Genomic DNA, 18,872 nt, shown 5'->3' with positions numbered 1-18,872 from the left:
CTCTACTTGCTGCCTCTGTTAAAGGAGAGTAATAATAACACTCTGTGTGTGTGCCTGGGCACTTTCTGCTGGTTCAGATGTGTCAGGGCCTCCATGGCTTTGCAGGGTGTCTCACTCCCTGCTGCGACAGGAGCTGCTAGGGGCAGAAATCTTTAATCAGAGCTGTTAATGACCATCTCACCGTTGGATGGCACTCCAGCCCTTACTGCTCGTGGTGATCACAGCCTGGGTTTTACTCGTGCACAGGATTTTTAAGTCAAATAGTAACGATTAGGAAGACTTTTTTTATGGCTAATGTGATAATAGAATAAAATTACACTTGCAGAGCTGGTTTTACTTTCACAGCATTAGGCTTTGGGAAGGCTGTGTTAAAATCTTGGCAGACTGTTTAGTTTCCTAAATAAAGATTTCCAGATGCAGTTGGTTCTGTCACAAGGGGCTCAGGTGTGATGTGCTCCCCAGTGCCAGGAGAGATGTGCATGTGGTTATGATTGGGAGGTAATTTATCCCCAGGCTTTCACTCACTGTTTTATGCTTTATGCAGTGTTTTAGATTAATGAGAGAATATTTTCAGCAACCCTTTCCTTAAAGGATCCTTTTTCCTTGCAGCAGACACAGCATCCCTGAGCCTGGAATCACCTTCCCCTCTGCCTCCCAGGGCTGCAGAATGTGAGTGTTCCAGCCTGCACATCTCTAGTCTGGCAGGCAGAAATATTTTCCCCCCTCACACTGAAGATACAAACGTCCCAGGGACTGTCTGCATTTCATTCAAAGTTGTGGCTGATGGTTTTACCAATGCAAGGGAGCATTGGCTCAGGTGTGAGTTAGTGATGCAGCAGTGGTTTCCCACTGAGCACAGTGTGGCACTCAGGACAAGCTGCAGATTCACCTGGGGTTCCCACAGGGGTTTGCAGCCTGCCCTGAGCTCTGTGCTGCCAGCAGCCTTGGCTTGGGGCAAAGTGGGGTTTATTTGTGATTTGCTGACTGCACTTGAGGCTGGTTATCCAAGGCAAAGTGTGTGGCAGCAATATTGACCCAGCCTCCCCTCCCCTGCCACCTGCTGCTGGTTTCTGTGGTGTCCCAGCCCTGCAGCTCTGGCAGCCCCAGGGTTTGTGCAGCTGCACTTGGGAATGGAGCTGGGAATGCAGCTACTTAAAAAAAAAAAAAAAAATCCCCCAAAAAACACCACCGCTACCACCAAAAAATCACACCACACACTCAAAAAAAGAGGTTTTGTCTGGATTAGTTTTAATCCAGGTTAGGTTTGAACCACATGGCACATAAACAATATTTCTAGAATGGCAAAACACATTGATGCTGGGGCTGGAATGCAGCAGAAGATTAAAATCAGTGCCATAAACCAGTATTACCACTCAAGATTCCATACCCCAACTAATTCTACAATTTCGGTGATCCACAGCAAACTTTGGTCTAAAATGTTATTATTTGTAGGACGAGTAGTAGTAGTAGTAGCAGTAATAATAATAATAATAATAATAATAATAATAATAACTATTATTACTGTTATTATATTATATATATTATATTATAATATATTATATATTATATTATATGCACTATATAATATATATACTATATATAATATAGTATATATATTATATATATTATAACTATTATTACTGTTGTTATTATTATTATATTTGAGACAAAATCCACGCCAGCCACAAGTAAGACTGTGGTTACACCAAATATCTTGTGTAGAAAGAACAACCTGAATTCCTTTTTTTGTCTAGGAGTAGAACAAAAGCCTTCTCATGTCAGGTAAGCCTTTAAGTGGAAAAAAATAGTGATAGGAAAATAAAAGTTTGTCCATTTTAACCAGTGTTTCCTTGAAACAAATGTGACTATTTTTAATTGTCCTCTAAAGAACAGTTATTTCTGGAGGCACATCTTTTTACAGTGTGAGAGTTTTATCACTCTTTATTTATTTCCCATAAAGGAGGAGGAGCTCAGATCAATTCCCTTATTGAGTCCGAGGGGCTCAATGAAACTGCTTGGGAAATTACCACCCCATTTGGAGGTTTACACAGTGTATTTCCCCAGCACTGTAGATAAATAAACAAATATCTTTCAGCTGAATTATTATTTTTTTAAAGTGAGATATAGTAAAAATTTCAATTTTGGCCCATTCTGAAAAGTAAATGAGACAGAAAAATCCTTCTGCAGGGCAAAGAAAACTCAGGGCATGGCTGGCCTTGGAGAAGAGGCACCTAAAAAAGAAACTTCCTCCTGATGGTTTATCTGAGTCTTATCTGCTCAAACACTTCAGAGTTCAGCTAAAAGCAGCCAAAGTCAATTTCTGCTTAGAGCGTTTAAAAGGAAAAACAAACAGGAGGGGAGAAGTTGTGCGTGTGCAGGAGGAGGCGCTGGGGAGGAGGGTGGGCAGGGTAAAGGGCTGGGGAGGGGATGCTGTAACCCACATCGCCTCCTCTGAAATCCCCGGGGATTTATCCACTGTTTTCTCAAACTGAAATTGCACAATCCATGGTTGTGGTGGTGGTGGAGAGCTGCTGGTGTTCCCTCTGCCCGGCCAGCCAGGTGAATTATAATTGTATTTATAATTGTCATTATAAATTAGAGAACCCCTGTGTCATTATTCCATGGCAGAGCTGACCCTGCAAAGCCTGGAAAACATCTTCTGAAATGTGTGAAATGGAGTTTTCAGCTCTTTGTTAATATTTTAAAGCTCTAAGAATACCCCAAACCAAACCCCTTCACAGTAGGTGAGAAACAGAGTTTTCAGATTTTTGTTGTTATTTTAAAGCACTAAAAATACCCCAAATCAAATCCCTTCATAGTGTGGACACTCTGATGGTTGAGATGAGTTATCTGCTCTGTGCCTCCACCTTCCCACCCGAATTAAATTAAATTTGATGTCTCAGCCCAGACATCAAAGCTGCCTTAACGCTGAATGAAAGTGGAAATGGTTCTGTTTCACCTGTAATTTCTCCTTCAGCCTATTAACACTTTATTTATTGAATGTCAGGGCTTGTGTTCTTTAGTGACCTGTCACCACCAGCTGCTCTGATCCAAAGGAAGCTCCAGTAATGATTGTGCCTGTTCAGTGTGTTTAAAAATCAGTTATTTTCTCTGTCTGGTGCATCAGGCACACCACATACAAATCCTCTCTTAGTGCTCTTGATAAAGAATTCAATCACAAGCTTTTCTTCATAAAGAAAACCATTCCAGCAGAAATCAATCTCTCTGTTGTAGCTGATAAAAAAATAGGAGAAAAATGTAACCAAACCAATTTATTCCGGTTCCCGTGAAAAAAAAATATTGTCTGTGAAAACATGGAACACTTACAAAATATCAACATTTCACTCCTATCTGCAGGGAGATCAATAGGAATGGGTCACAGTGACCTCTCAGGGTGCAGGGGTGCATGGCAACCAAAACTAATATGTATTTTAAGGACTAAGGTCCTTCAAAAAAAACCAGAAACCACCTAAATCCACAGATTCTGTCCCAACAGAATAATTTCTGTGCTATTTTATAGTTGGTTTCAGAGTCATTTTAGCTTTGTTGTTGTTGTGTTGTTGTTTTTCCCACAAGGATCTTTTAAGATGGAACAAGGGACTTCATGTCTGCTGCAGCAAAGCATTTGCAATGCTTTCAATTAGAACATCTTGTTTTATGAAGTGAAAAACCTCCTCTGCCAGAGCGTAGCTTGGAGGAGGCGTCTTCACAGCAAATTGGAGTTTTTCAGTCGAGCAGAGTCTCTGAAATTCATTCCTTCCACCAGGCAACCCTTGAGTGAATCACAACAGTCTGGCCTTCAAGGTTTGGTGTCTTTGTTTGAAGGAGAAATGTGTAGCTGAGCTTGGCCAAGCAGGGATTGGGAATGTTTTAGCACAGCGTCCTTTGTCTAAAAATGCTGGTTTTTGAAGAGGGAACACTGGTGGATGTGTCCTTTCTACAAAAAGCCATCTGAGCCTCAGATGGAATTTGTAACCAGAGGAAGAGAATGAGAGGGACCCTCCAGTTCTGGAAGGTGGAAAAGTGCAGAAATGTCTCCAAGAATTGCCTGTTGCAGATTTGTCTGCCTCTTACAAGGGTTATGTGCTCATGTTCCGTTCTTGGAAAAAACCTGGAAGATCTTTAGTTTATTCCAGTTTGGAACACAGCCAGATTTTGATACTTTGGGATATTTGTCAGATATTTATTTCAGGCTATTTCTCAGGTATTTATTCCTGAGCAGCCTCCAGTGGTTCAGGCTAGATTTTGATACTTCAGGATATTTTTCAGATATTTATTTCAGTATATTTCTCAGATATTTATTTCAGGATATTTCTCAGATATTTATTTCAGGTTATTTCTCAGGTATTTATTCCTGAGCAGCCTCCAGTGGTTCAGGCAGTGTCACATCCAGTGTTTTTTAGCCTTTGTGCATCTCAATTTGTCTCCTCCTCCCTGGGCAGGGTTCCTCCCCTGCTCATCCTGCATGTGTTGCCCAGATGAGCAGAGCCCTGGGGTTCATGATCCACCTCGTGGTCTGGAATTCTGGCACCGTGTCCTGCCCTGGGGCAGGTGGGGCCACGCACACCCAAAACCAAAATTGTGCGTTGGGGCGATGAGACAGTCGGGACTTGTTTGTGTTTAGCTTTGCACATTCTGCACATAAACCATTGATCCCCGGTAAATAATGAACGAGGGGGAAATCCATTAAATTAGTTATTCAAAATATCATAGAACTCGTTGAATTAATGATTTCACAAGAGGCGTCCCAACCAATTGTTTTTTGCAATGCAGCAGTTTTTTGGGGATTAGAGAAAATCCCAGCTGTTGGCAGGAAAAATCCAGCTGAGGTGAGATTAAAAAATCAAATAAAAGTATGGAAAATGATGAATTGAATAATTGTCAAATTTTTTTACATACTTTTTTTTTTTTTCTCATCATTCTCTTCATCTTTTATCAATGCAAAACCAGGGATGGGAGAAGGATGGAAATATGAGCCCGAGGGCAGTTTTTGTTGACCAAATGCTCAGTAATGAAGCTTTGGTCAAAGAGAAGTGGCTCAGTGAGATGTGAAGCCAGCAGAAACATCCATTACAAATTAAGAGATAAATCTGTGGCTGCTTTGAAAATATTCTTTATTGCTCCAACTAAGAGCAGTCAATAAGAACAACTTACAAAAAGGGATGGAAAAAATAATGTTACAATTACGGTTTAAATGTTAAAATGACTTCTAATTTAGTCATTATGAAATAATGTCAAATTGATAAGTGGTATTTTCTCCATGACAGGATTTTACTCAAACTAACATTTCTGAGGCCAGAATAACCTTTCAGTGATAGACTTGACAAGAATTAATTTCCATTAATCCATGTATAGGGTGGGTGGGTGCAGTTTACAGTTCATATAGACACTGTCCCATAATATTTCAGTGCTCAGTTTTATCACCTGTCATGAGTTTTATTTCAGTTTTATCAGCTCTCATAATTAACTATGCCCATATTGATTAGCAGGTCCTTGGATAATGAGCCAGCCAAGGGGTGGGAGGTTTATCAGGCACTGGCACCCAGATAAAACTCTCCATGGAACAGATTTCTGGGCTCAGGCAGGGCGTTTTTCCCTGCAGAGTGGGGATGCTATTGTCCAGATTTGTCTCATTTCAGCTTAAGCAGTTCCAGATTTCAGTGAAACACAATGTTTGTGAACTTTTTCCACTTCATACGTCCCTGATGACTGGGCACATTCAGCTGGAGAGGGGTTTGGACACTCCACTCACTGATGCTGTGGCTCTGATGGCCTGGGCCAGGAGGAATTGCTGATATTGCCTTGGACAGGAGATATTTGTGATTTTAGTTCAGCCTCTCAGTGTGGAAGGAAGTGCATAGCTCATTTCCCACAACGTCCTTCCTGCCTGCAGTGAGCAGGAACAGAGTCCTTGAAGATGCACTGAAATTCAGAGAGTGTCTGGTGGTGTTTTCTGGGCAGCCTCAGCTCCCACAGCAATTGAAACACAGAATTTTCTGTGCAGAGCCCAAGAACTCAGGAAGGTGCTGGACATCTTCAGACGGTTTTATTGAGGATCACATTTTAAATCACTGACACATCATTTAATAATAATTTTTAATTTTAAATTAGTGACACATACATTTGTTTCCAAAAATTAATTTGGTGATAGACTATCCTAAGATTCATCAACAGTTCAGGAAATTTCTCCTATAAACTCCTCCAAGTCAATGCTCCAGCTGTGGGTATCAGTGATGGAACCCTGCTGGTTGTCAATCTACACCCATTGCAGTTGTTGCTATTCAAATATTCCCTAGTCTTTTTTGTATTTATTACTATTTTATTGCTGTGCTTAGTAATTAGTTTGGAAGCTTGTTGGTCTTTTTTTTTTTTTTTTTTTTTTTTTTTTTTTACCCAGCACCTCAATGATGGTTATGATAAAACAAGATTTTTTTTTTCCTGTCCTTAAACCACCCTCTGAGTTTTGTGTACAAACACTGCAAAGTCTCTACTTAAAAACCTGTTTAATATTTAACTCAAATAAACAGACCAGAGGGGTTTTTATATATATACATATACAAATCTATTGCAGACCAGAAAATAAATCATCGGATTATTGTGTTTGAAATAATTTGAAGTAAAAAAGCAAGAAAGAATAAACCTTTTGGAGCACTTCAGCAAGTGCTGCAAAGAGTAGAATGGGAATTATAGAATGGGAATTATTCAGTGTTTTAGGGCACCTTTTTGCTGTGTGGTGTCTGTGTTAATAAACTTGGTGCTTTGGAGTAGTAACCTAAGAAAGTGCTGTGCAGAAAAAACAAAATCAAAATATTGGACCTGCCACAGCTCATTGAATTTTCTGCTGATTTTTCCTCAGCCTCTCTCTCTCAACTCCCCCTTCCCAGGCACCAGAGATAAGTCTCTACTCGCTGCAGTTATTTTCCACAGCAGAGCTCCTGTCCCAGTGCCAGCACATTTTGTTCCTGGTTAGAGCCGTGACGTCAAATGGCATCTGGGCCCAGGCCAAGGAATTCTGCTGGGAAGGAGGGGATGAATGAATGAATGAACTGAGTTTGCAATTGTAGCTGCCCCTGTCAGAGCCAGGAATGCCGGTGTGATGCTCACTCAGCTGGGAAATGCACATTTATCATTGAGCTCCTTAACAGGACTGCAGGGAACTGCTCTGGGAATAACAGCAGGGACAGCAATTGGGGGAAAAATGTTCTGATAAACTCCAGGGTCAGAGCTGGGTGTGAGCAGGAGGAGCGTGAAGGGAGAAAGATGTGATTCAGTGCAAAATTCTAAATATAGTAAGTGGGAGAAGGCTGAGCCTGGAATAGTCACTGAGAAACTGAAGCAGGTCCCACATTCCCAGTTGTAAACATTCCTGGGAGCTAATGTAGGATGCAGCTCTTTTTAAAATTATATCCTCACCTCTCCATGACGGGACACTTCTGTTATCTGGACATTTGCAACACCGAGGGATCAAAATTATCAAAATTCAAACCAGGATTCACCATCACTGTCTGTATGAAGCTTTAGTTGCTGCAATCAGTTTCCATTTCCTCTCTAATGCCCAACCTTGGATGGAAGAGAGAATCTTCCTGTGACAATTCTGTACCTGCTCGCCTTCAGTTTCATTATCTGCAGCTCTCCAACAGCTGCTTGCACAGAATGGAGTGTCCAGAGCATCGCCAGGAGTGATGAGGATCCTCAGGGCTGGCAGGAGGGCAGAGCACAGCCTTGGATTTGGGAGGGATAAGGGAACCCACAGATGGGAGTTACAGGGATGAGGGATGTGGCAAAAGTGCCAACTGGGCCCTTCTGATGTGCAAAACCAGGAAATGATGAATTCAGGGCTGTCTGGTAGAGCTCAGAGTTCTTCATGACACAGTAAAAACACCATGGAACAAGTCTGTGCACTCAGAGTATTATAATAAATGTTTTACTGTTTCATAATTAACACTGTGATCCAGATTGAAAATGAATTCACACTTCTAAATTAATTTTGCTAATTGCTGCTACTCTTCCATGAATATAAAGGTGCACTTGTTACTCTTCCACTCAGCAGGAAGCACTATAACAATTATTTCTATTTTGGCATCCAAGAGATGCACAGTGCCCTGTTGTAGAAAAATACCTGCATTCTTGGAGGTATTTACAGATTTCTGTGAAAAGATTCCTGCACCTCAGAGAAAGTGAGACTTCCTGACTATTGTGTAAAGTGACAATTATGTTTTTCATGACAGATAAATCCAAAGAGACACAAAACTCGTTGTTCCACGTAGGTGACTGAATTTTCTAATTCAGGCATAATGCACATTTATGTGTGTGCTTGATGCACATTTATGTGTGTGCTTAATGCATATTTGTGTGTGTGCTTAATGCACATTTGTGTGTGTGCTTAATGCATATTTGTGTGTGTGCTTAATGCACATTTATGTGTGTGCTTGATGCACATTTATGTGTGTGCTTAATGCACATTTATGTGTGTGCTTAATGCACATTTATGTGTGTCTTTGCCTCCCTCACCTGGGCCATGCCCCTGAAATTGGGAGTATTTGCAATAGAGTTAAGGACACACAGAAGGATCTGCAGCAGGGAGCTGGAAAAGCTGGATTTAAACACCAGCCTCTAAAATCCTGCTCATGCTCTGCAGTGTCCATCCCATCAGTCAGGACAGTGGAGGAAAAAGCTCTTTTGGGATATTTTTTTTCCTAATTCCGACGACAAAAGGATCATAATGAAGAGGACGATAGTCCCTGAAGCAAGGAGTGATACCAGTTTGTTCCTGCACCTTGTTTTGCAAATTCAGCAGGGCTGCCATGGATGATTTTACTCTCTTGGCCTGTTCTGGGAGGTGTCTGGCTCACACCTTTGCCATCAGCTCCCATGGGTGTGAGTGTGAGTGCTGAGAGTGCTGCACCACCAAGAGCCCTGCAGGGCTGAAGGATCCCTTCTCCTGCAGTTTGCTGCATCTGAGACAATTCTCCACATTTTTCTGAAGAAACCAGTGGCAAACAAAGCAGAATTACACAGACATCTCAGAGACCCCTGTCAGTGTGGTCTGTGCCAAACCTGGATGGGATGTGTGTGGGTACAGCCTGTCCCTCACAGCTCTTGGGGTGTCACAGCCACAGAACCAGGAGAAATTGGGGTCCTTGCAGTCACTCCTGTCCGTCAGCAGGGCTGTAATTTCTGAGGTTTGATGCTGTAGCTCAGAGGAGTGTGAGTGGACAGGGAGGCAGTGAAGTTTATGGTGATGTGAGGAGCAGTCCCAGCTGGTGGCAGAGCAGAGGAGAGGGTTCCCCTGCCCAGGGCTCACTGGGACAGGCACCTGGCACTGAGATGTGTCCCCAACAGGAGCCTTGTCCTGGGAAAGTCATCCTGAGCAGCCGAGGAGACAAAGCTCTGGGGTGTAACTGTGCCAGTGTGCAGGGAAGAGAACTCAGAATTCCTGCCAGAGGAACCCAGAATTCCTACCAGAGGGTCCCAGCAGAACTCCTGTCAGAGGGAACCCAGCAGAACTCACTCCTGTCGGAGGAACACAGCAGAATTCCTGCCAGAGGATCCCAGAATTCCTGCCAGAGAGAACGCAGCAGAACTCACTCTTCCCAGAGGATCCCAGAATTCCTGCCACAGAGAACTCAGCAGAATTCCTGTCAGAGGAGCCCAGCATAACTCACTCCTGTCAGAGGAACCCAGCAGAACTCATCCCTTCCAGAGGAGCCCAGCAGAACTTACTCCTGTCAGAGGAACCTGGAATTCCTGCCAGAGGAACCCAGCAGAACTCACTCCTGCCAGAGGATCCCAGAATTTCTGCCAGGGAAAACTCAGCAGAACCCCTGTCAGAGGAACCCAGCAGAGCTCACTCCTGTCAGAGGATCCCAGAATTCCTGCCAGAAGAACCCATCAGAACTCTCTCCTGCCAGAGGACCCATCTCCCAGCAGCCCAGGGCTGTTCACTGCTCTGCTCTCCCTCCTGCATTTCTCCTGCACCTCCTGTGAGCTCTGCAGAGCCCTGGTGCAGACCCTGGTGCAGACCCTGGTGCAGGGCCCTGGTGCAGAGCCCTGGTGCAGAGCCCTGGTGCAGAGCCCTGGTGCAGACCCCTGGTGCAGAGCCCTGGTGCAGACCCTGGTGCAGACCCTGGTGCAGACCCTGGTGCAGAGCCCTGGTGCAGACCCTGGTGCAGGCCCTGGTGCAGACCCCGGTGCAGAGCCCTGGTGCAGAGCCCTGGTGCAGACCCCGGTGCAGAGCCCTGGTGCAGGGCCCTGGTGCAGAGCCCTGGTGCAGACCCTGGTGCAGGGCCCTGGTGCAGGGCCCTGGTGCAGAGCCCTGGTGCAGACCCTGGTGCAGGGCCCTGGTGCAGAGCCCCGGTGCAGAGCCCTGGTGCAGAGCCCCGGTGCAGGGCCCTGGTGCAGAGCCCCGGTGCAGACCCTGGTGCAGAGCCCTGGTGCAGAGCCCCGGTGCAGAGCCCTGGTGCAGAGCCCCGGTGCAGACCCTGGTGCAGAGCCCTGGTGCAGAGCCCCGGTGCAGACCCTGGTGCAGAGCCCTGGTGCAGAGCTCTGGTGCAGAGCCCCGGTGCAGGGCCCTGGTGCAGACCCTGGTGCAGACCCTGGTGCAGAGCCCTGGTGCAGACCCTGGTGCAGACCCTGGTGCAGAGCCCTGGTGCAGAGCCCTGGTGCAGGGCCCTGGTGCAGACCCTGGTGCAGAGCCCTGGTGCAGACCCTGGTGCAGACCCTGGTGCAGAGCCCTGGTGCAGGGCCCTGGTGCAGACCCTGGTGCAGAGCCCTGGTGCAGAGCCCTGGTGCAGACCCTGGTGCAGACCCTGGTGCAGACCCCGGTGCAGAGCCCTGGTGCAGAGCCCTGGTGCAGACCCTGGTGCAGGGCCCTGGTGCAGACCCTGGTGCAGAGCCCTGGTGCAGAGCCCCGGTGCAGAGCCAGCCTGTGCCTTTAGTGCTCCAGGGCTCCTCTCCTTGGAAGCTGCCATGGCTCCTTTTTCCCTTTTTTCCTTTTTTCCACAGGAGCAAAGGGCGCAGTGATGGGTGTGAGAATTTTGTCATGGGTGGGACTCAAAACTTCATCTTTTATTTGGGTTAGTTCCCCTGAATTTCCCTGCTGCTGGCCCAAGCAATTCAAAGTGTTTTGATCAGCAGAATTAAGAGTAATAGGATGGGGCTGGACTATCTGGTGGCACTTCTGAATCCAGACAGTGCCACAACACGACTACAAAGGGGTAAATAATGACAATTAACTGGACTTCCTTGAACCTTCCCAGAAATATTCTGATTTATTCATAGCAAAGGTTCCGAGCTGCTCATGTTTTAATTGAACCACTTCACTCATCCCTAAATGAAAACAGTTGCAAACAGTGTCCAACGTACATAGCCCCAGGCACCGTAAAACAATCAGATGAAAAGGCTTTTCTTTGTCTTATTTAATTACTTGGAGCTAAAGAAAATGCCAAAATTCTGCCCTTGAATAAATCACCACTTTTTTACATGCTCTACCCCAGGCACAAGTTCCAGTTTTTTCCTGACTTATGAGTTGTTTTTGTTTGTATTTGTGTTTGTATATTTTTTATATCTGGGTTGTTTACTTTTCTTGCTTCTTAAAATTGTCTCTTCTCTTTAGAAGTAGGGGAGAGGAAAGAAATTGAGGTGAAACCACAACATGTTTTCATTTTCATGTAACAAACAGATCTTTTTTCACGAGCTTCTTGAGGCACTAAATCCCAAATACGGCTCGAGACAATAAATTATAATATTCTTCAGAGAATGCAGAGCTGGGAAAAGAAGAAATTCAAATGTTTGCAATATGTTTGAGGAGAGATAGTTGATTGAAATTTCATTAACTCTATATTGTCTCATCATTTGTATTTGTAAAAGACACTCAGGGTGTTATTTATGCTTTTGCTGCTCACTCTCAGTGGGACAGAGTCCTTACAAGTGTATGTGCCATTATTTCTGGTTTTTAAATGCATTTCTTACAAATTCAGCAGCATCCCCATGAAGCTGAGGCTGCCATGAGCAGAATGATCTTGTCTTTTGTCTCTGTGCACTGGTGGCTGCTTGGTGAGTGCTCTGTGCTTTGGGAATTCAATCCTGGGCAGTGCAGCAGCTCAGGATTTCAGCACTGAGAGGGGACAGATGTAAAACCTCAGCTGGCACTGACTTCAGACAGGGCTGAGGTACCTGGGATTGCCCAGGAGAATTCCCTTCCTGGTGCCATTGCAGGGTAAAGAACAACAATCAGCTTGTCCCATCCCAAGGGAAGGTTCTGCAGGAATTAAATGGTGTGAGGAGACTCAGTTTGGGTTGTTCTGATGGGTAAATGATGACTCTGTTTGGATACCTCCACATCAGGATCAGGTATCATGTCCCAGAGTTTCCATGGGACATGGAATTCTCCAGCCAAGGGAGTTTGGTGTGTCCCAGTGTGTCCTGCAGGGAGCACAGAGCCCAGGGACACCCAGAGCCCAGGGACACCCAGAGCCCAGGGACACCCAGCAGGAACAATTTAATTTCCCCACTCTGGGTTCTGTCACCGTGTCCTGGCTTCACCTCCTCCCTCCCAGACTGGAATTCTTTCCTTCCTTGATCGTTCAGTGTAACATTCATTTCTTATCACCACACGAGCCTCACATACCTGTGTGCCCAAACAAACCGGGCAAAAATCACCTGGGCAGGTCCTGCAAAAAGGCCAAAGCATTTAACGTGTCCTGCTTTGACAACCTCCACTGAAAAATGTCAATGTCATTGATGATGAGATGGGGAATGAGATAGGGAACAATTCCTGTCTTACACATCCTCCTGCTGCTGTAGAACCCAGAGGTAAATTCTGCATGTTGTGGTTTGTCCTGAAAAAAATGAACACTGCAAGGTAAATACTTTTTTATTAGTTTAATTTTCTGTATCAAGTGCTGCACTGATTATTTTAATTATGAAAAAAAAAAAAAAAAAAAAAAAAAAAAAAAAAAAAAAAAAACCAAACAACCAGTCTTCTGACTTTGGAGCTCTGAAGTGGTTGAAATCATGACCTGATTTAATACATGAGACCTTTACAGATGCCTGAGTTGTGTTACAACCTCCCAACCCTTTCTGATGGCAGAATTCTGCTGCTCCAGATAAAAAGCTGAACCCTGTGTTGAGCCAGATCTGCACCAAAGGTACCAAAGGACAGCAGAGCATCCCTGTGACCCTGCTAGGACAACTCCAGAATTCTCTGGAATATCTCCTTGGAGGAGCTGAGGAGTGTCAGGATCACTGCCAGACCCATCCTTCCTCTCAGGTGCTGATTAACGTGGAATTTTTGAGGAAACTCATCCATCCTTATCAACAAAGTGTCCCAAAGGAGCAGAGTCAGCTGGGCCAGGGCTGCACAGGCTGTTCCCTGGAGCTCAGGCACCGCAGGATGAGGGTTTGAGGGTTTGCTTTGCTTTCCTGGAGCTGCACAGGCGTGTCCCCTGCGGGGAGATAACACAGGGCAGGGCCGGGAGGGAGGGAATGTTTAAGAAGTAGGATGATAATGAGCAGAGGGAAGGTTTCACCGAGCCCAGAGTGATTTGAAAACTCGTGGCCAGGGTTTTGCAGAGCAGAGGGAGCAGCTCTGAGGGAGCTCACAAATAGCCACAGTATCATTATGGTCATTGTGGGATAGTGCAGTAATAGGGGGTTTGCCTGTGCAAAGTGCAAGTGATGGGATTTACAACACAGCCAGCCTTGAGAGAGGGGAAAATACCTCTGGGAACAGATGGGAGGAGTTTGGAGAACCTCTCCAGGTTTAATTTAAATGAGGCTGCACACCCAGTGCCCACCTGATGTGGGCTTGGCACATTGACACAGGGATGGTCCTTCCTATTGACATTTGGGGTTTTCTTCCAGATATCAGCGTGGTGTTTATCTAAGAGACTACCAGAGACACTGCTTGGAGGGGGATTTTATTAAAAACTTGTTCAAACTTCTGCTGGGACAGGGCGAGCTGGGTCAGTGCACTGTGTGAACCAGAGTCTGGAGTTGCTGTGCAGCTGAAAATCAGAGCTGTTTGACAGCCCTGGGTGGGAGCAGAGCCTTGAATTGCATTAATACAAACCCATTCTGGCTGATAGAAATCCCTGGGGGTAAAGCACCATTTCTGTGTTGCTTTTTTTTGGCGTGGGGGAAGCACAAGCAGCTTCTGTCACTGGAGATGGAGCCGTCAATTGAGACAAAGATTTCTGCTCCAAACTATGCACATTCAGTTTACAAACAGTTGCAAATTCTGAGGAATTGTTTTCCATTCGCTCCTGCTGCTGTTTTGAGGCCACCCCCATTTGCACCAGTGTAAATGAGAGGAGAAATTTGGCTGCTTTGGTCGCTTGGAAAATTTACCACGAGATGTTGGGATTGTCTCTGCAGGGTGTTCAGTGGTCAGAGGTGATGCTACAACAAAAAACCCAAGAGAAAATGAAAAAATAGCTCTAAAAACTTGCATTTACACAAAATGAAAGTCTAGTTCTGGGCTAAATTCAATTGTCTCTCTGCCCACAGTGTGGAATCCATCAGGTATCCCAGAGTGGTGGGGAGCAGGTCATGATGAGCTGAGCCCACCCCAGATGGTGACACTTCCATTTCCACTCCATCTTGTGGATATTTGCATTAAGAGATGGTTTTTGCTGGTGTGGGTGAACCAGCCATGAAAACACCATTGTAGGATCCTGGGATGGAGGGGTTTGCCAGTAAATAAATGCATTAAAAAGGCAGCAATTATTCTGGATAAAAACCAAAATGCCAAATGGGCTGTTCAGTCATCTCAGTGCCTCCATTTGGAATGGTGAATGAAGAGTCCCATTTCTAATCCAAGGCAGGTTTTATTCGCTCTCAGTGCTCTCAGCACAAGCTTGGGCCAGTTCTGGAATCAGCCAAGGTACAACCTGAACAAGAGGGAAGTTATTTTCTGCACAAACACTGGAATTATTAAGGCCTTTTTTTTTTTTCCCTCATCAAAGACTAGTTACAACTAGTTTGAGGAAGGCACCAGAACAGTTTTTTGAGAACCGAGGGTGGGTTGGCAGCACAGACAGTGCTGCATCCTGCAGGGGCTGGTTCATCCTGCACAGAATTCCAGGGAATCCTGGCCCAGCAGCTCCTGCCCTGGAACATCCCCCTGACCCAAAACTGGGATCGCACCATGAGCAAAGTCCAGCCTGATGACTCGGGCCAAAGGGGACAAATTCCCAGTGCTCTAAAATAGAGATTGTTTTGACTTTACTGTCCATCTCACCCTCCCGAGGACATTCTTGACCATGCTCTGCATCGATGGCTTTGTTAATTACTCCAGTAATTAACTTGGGGTGACTCACCATATACACAGTGAGAGAAGAGTGATACATCCGCTCATCTTCACGCTCCTCAATAAAATATCATTTTTCTGTCCATCCCTCTCTGGGGGCCCGTTTAATCTTTCACACGGTGCAGGAAAGTTGCAGGTCTCACTGCAGAGACAACAAATATCCTCTGTGACCTTGTGCTCACAGCCCTGGGAGGGTAAACTTGGCTTTCTCCAGGAGCTGCAGCAGCTTCCTGCACTTGGCTGTCTCCATTGGGTTTGTGTTCCTAAAAGGCACGTTGAATTCTGCACAATTTTTCTGCTGTTCTGTGAGGAAAAAAAAAAGAAAATAAATTTATTTATTTATTTATTATTATTATTATTATTATCATTATTATTATTATCTATATAATAAAAATTATCTCGATATTATTATTTAATTATTTAGATTTTTTTTCCCCTGACTTTTTATTGGCTGAAGCAAAACTATGAAATATTTGTGTGTATTTTTCCCGGCACGTGTGAATTAACTTGGTTAAAAAAAAAAAAATAAAAATGGTAATTAAATGTCATTAAATGTCTTTCAGTTGGTTGGTTTATGGTTATCCAGTAAGAGTTCCTGAGAAGATTCTCTATGGAAATTTATTAGTCTGGGTGCATTTGGAAATTAAAGTTTATTCTCTCAGGACTGAGAGAGTTTGTGTTCAGCTTTGTACACAAATCCCCCTGGCTGCCTCGATATCAGATCCGCTGAACTCTGGCCAGCTGCTGGAGTTTGGAAGAAGAATTCATTTTTATTGAGTTTTAAATACCTGACCAGTTTAAAAATCCTCAAATGTGGAGGCACATCTGTGCTGCCTCTGTTTGTGCTCATACACAAAGGGAAAGGCAGGAGAAATTACTGAGTGTAAATCCCCCATCAGCTAAATCTGAGTTTTTCTGAACCCTTCAGCTGAGCTGCTGCCAGAGGGAATTGTTGTGTGGCTGGAACTAAGTGATTGCACATTGCAGAGTAAAGAGGAATGTGTAAGGAATGCTGCCTGCTGTAAGTGCATTAATCTGACACAACTGCAGCCTGTCCTCAGTGTCATGACTGAATGCAAAGGAAAACAAAATTGTGCCTGATGAAAACATCTGGGCTCAAATCCTGATGCCAGTAAATTCTTCCCCCCACTGGTAAAAAAAAAAAAAAAAAAAAAAAAAAGCTTGTAAAATCACATTCTTTTGGGGTTATGTGATTCCAAGGAATTTTCTGGAGTCCTCCAGCTCTTCTCCCAAAGACAGAGCTGGCAGAGGTTGTGTTTGGGGTCCAGCTCAGGGGATGGGGGGACGTGGCCTCACCTGGGCTGGGAGGGGAGAGTTCACCTCATTCAGGGACTTGTGGAATAAATGGAATATGTGATTCCCAGCCTGAGAATTCCTGCTTTCCCTGGGAGGTTGGGATTGTCTTCAGACACAAGGAATGCACTGTGGGAGAGGTGGGAATGTGGGGCTCAGGGAGGCAACAAAAAATGATAATTTGAGAGTGGGATCTTAGAGAAAAGAAGGGCTCTGGGGATAGGAAGGGGTGCAGTTCTCAGCCCTGTGAAAACTTTAAAACATGATTCAAAAAGTTAGGGACTAAATACCTCTGCACTTTACCAGTGCTTTTTCTGGCTTTTACTTTCCTGCTGTAAACTGCTTTGGCTCGTTCTTAGTTACCTGCCAAAAAAATCCCCACCCAGGCAGGATCTGAGTTTGCTCTCCACAGAGCAAGGTGAGAGTGGTGTGCCCTGATCCCTGAGTTGTGTGCAGCCCTCCTGGGGAGCTCTGCCTGTCCCTGCACCTCTGCATCTCTACACCTCTGCATCTGCATCTCTGCACCTCTGCATGTCTGTTTTTCTGCACTTCTGCATCTCTGCATTTCTGCACCTCTGCACCTCTTCTCCTGCACAGGGAGAGCTGCTCCCAGGCTGGCAGAACCATAAATGCCAAAGTTCACCAGCTCTACATGGAAGGGCAGCGAGTGTTCCCTCACTGAATTGCTGTGAGCAAACAGGGGAGGATGGGATGGGGACGTTCTCCTCGAGTTTTCACTCCGAACATGAGAAAATGCAGAGCAGCAGACCTTGCCAAGGGTATGACGTGGTTATTTCCAGTGAAAACATCCAAAGGGTTTGTGAGCACTGGGGTGGTGGTTGTTGTTCAGAATGAACTGGTGTGACCACTGGTGTTCAGGCAGCTGAGCTCAGGCCACGCTGGCTGCAGCAGTGCCCGGTCCAGGGCTCTGTCCCTGGCCCCAGGGGTCACCAGCAGCTCCAGCTGTGTCAGGAGAGCTCAGCCCCTGGAGCCAGCACAGCACGATTTTAGGTCTTCACTTGGACTTTGCTCGGCTGTAATCGTGGCTGAGATCCGAATCCAAACAAGCCCTGGGGGTTTGTCTGCAGCAGCTCAGAGCACCAGGACCTGTCCGGGCTTGGCTGAGCTGCCTGGAAGGAGCAGCAGGGCTGGGATGGCAACAGCAGCTCCCCAAAGGTTGTCTGAGCACACGGGGACAGGGGGCAGGCACAGCAGGGACAGGGGCTGTCTGGGGGTTTATGGTTTATTTATTGCCTGAGACTCCAAGGCTGGTGGTTCTGCTGGGTCTGAGGGAGGGTTTTTCCCACTCTGACCTCTGAAGGTTTTGGGGCTGAGTCTGTGACTCTGTACTTGGTGTGAGAATGATGAGGAGTCTCAAGGTCTTGTTTTTTTCTTGGTTTCTCGCGCTGTTTATTAATTCTGATCTTACAATTCTCTGTGTCCCCCAAGGTGTTCACAGCAGCTCGGACACGATGTGACTGCCCCGTGATGGGAGGTCACTCTGCCTTTATTCAGGTAATTCTGTGGTTATTATTGACCATTCCATACCAATGTCCATCACCTGCACTAACAGGGTCATTTCTACTCTGCCCCAATCCACTGAAACTCCCTTGTGCCCACGTCACTGCAGACAATGGAGGCCAAGGGAGAAGGAGAAGAACTCAGGGTTCCACCCTAAAATCTCCATCCTGTCCCTTTGCATCTACATTCTAAAAAATCCAAAAACTACAAAACCTTCTACACAGTGATTAGTTACACCACTGTCTGTCACACATTTGTGACTTGTAATTCCTCTCTGTGTTGGAAGTTTTTCTCATGGACCAAAATCAAAGCCTGTGTCCTCCTGGGCTCTGTGCCAGGCAAACCCCCCTGCACAGACCCCAGACCCTCTTTTTGGGGTCCCAGGTCTCTCTACCAAGGGCTGTGACCTTCCAGGGTGCCCAGAGGGATGCCCTGGACTCCACCAGACTGAATTTCAGCCTCTGCTGCCCCTCCCTGCAGGTGTGATGGTGCCCCTGGCTGCAGTTCAGAGCTCTATAAACCTGCTCAGTTACAGAAAATAGGCCATTGACTGCAAAAAACCCCCAAATAATGTGAAGACAACTTGTCTTTTCTCCATTGGCAGGAGAGTGAGGGAGGTTCAAACCCACAGGAAACTCTCACGCAGTTTCCTGCTCACACACAGAACATGTGTGACATCTTTTCAGGTCAGGAACTGGGCACAGGCTCTGGCCATGACCTCAGTGCA

This window comes from Zosterops lateralis (genome assembly GCF_965231275.1).
Source record: "Zosterops lateralis genome assembly, chromosome: 16".
Lineage (NCBI taxonomy): Eukaryota > Metazoa > Chordata > Aves > Passeriformes > Zosteropidae > Zosterops > Zosterops lateralis.
Note: the sequence above shows the minus strand (reverse complement) of the source record.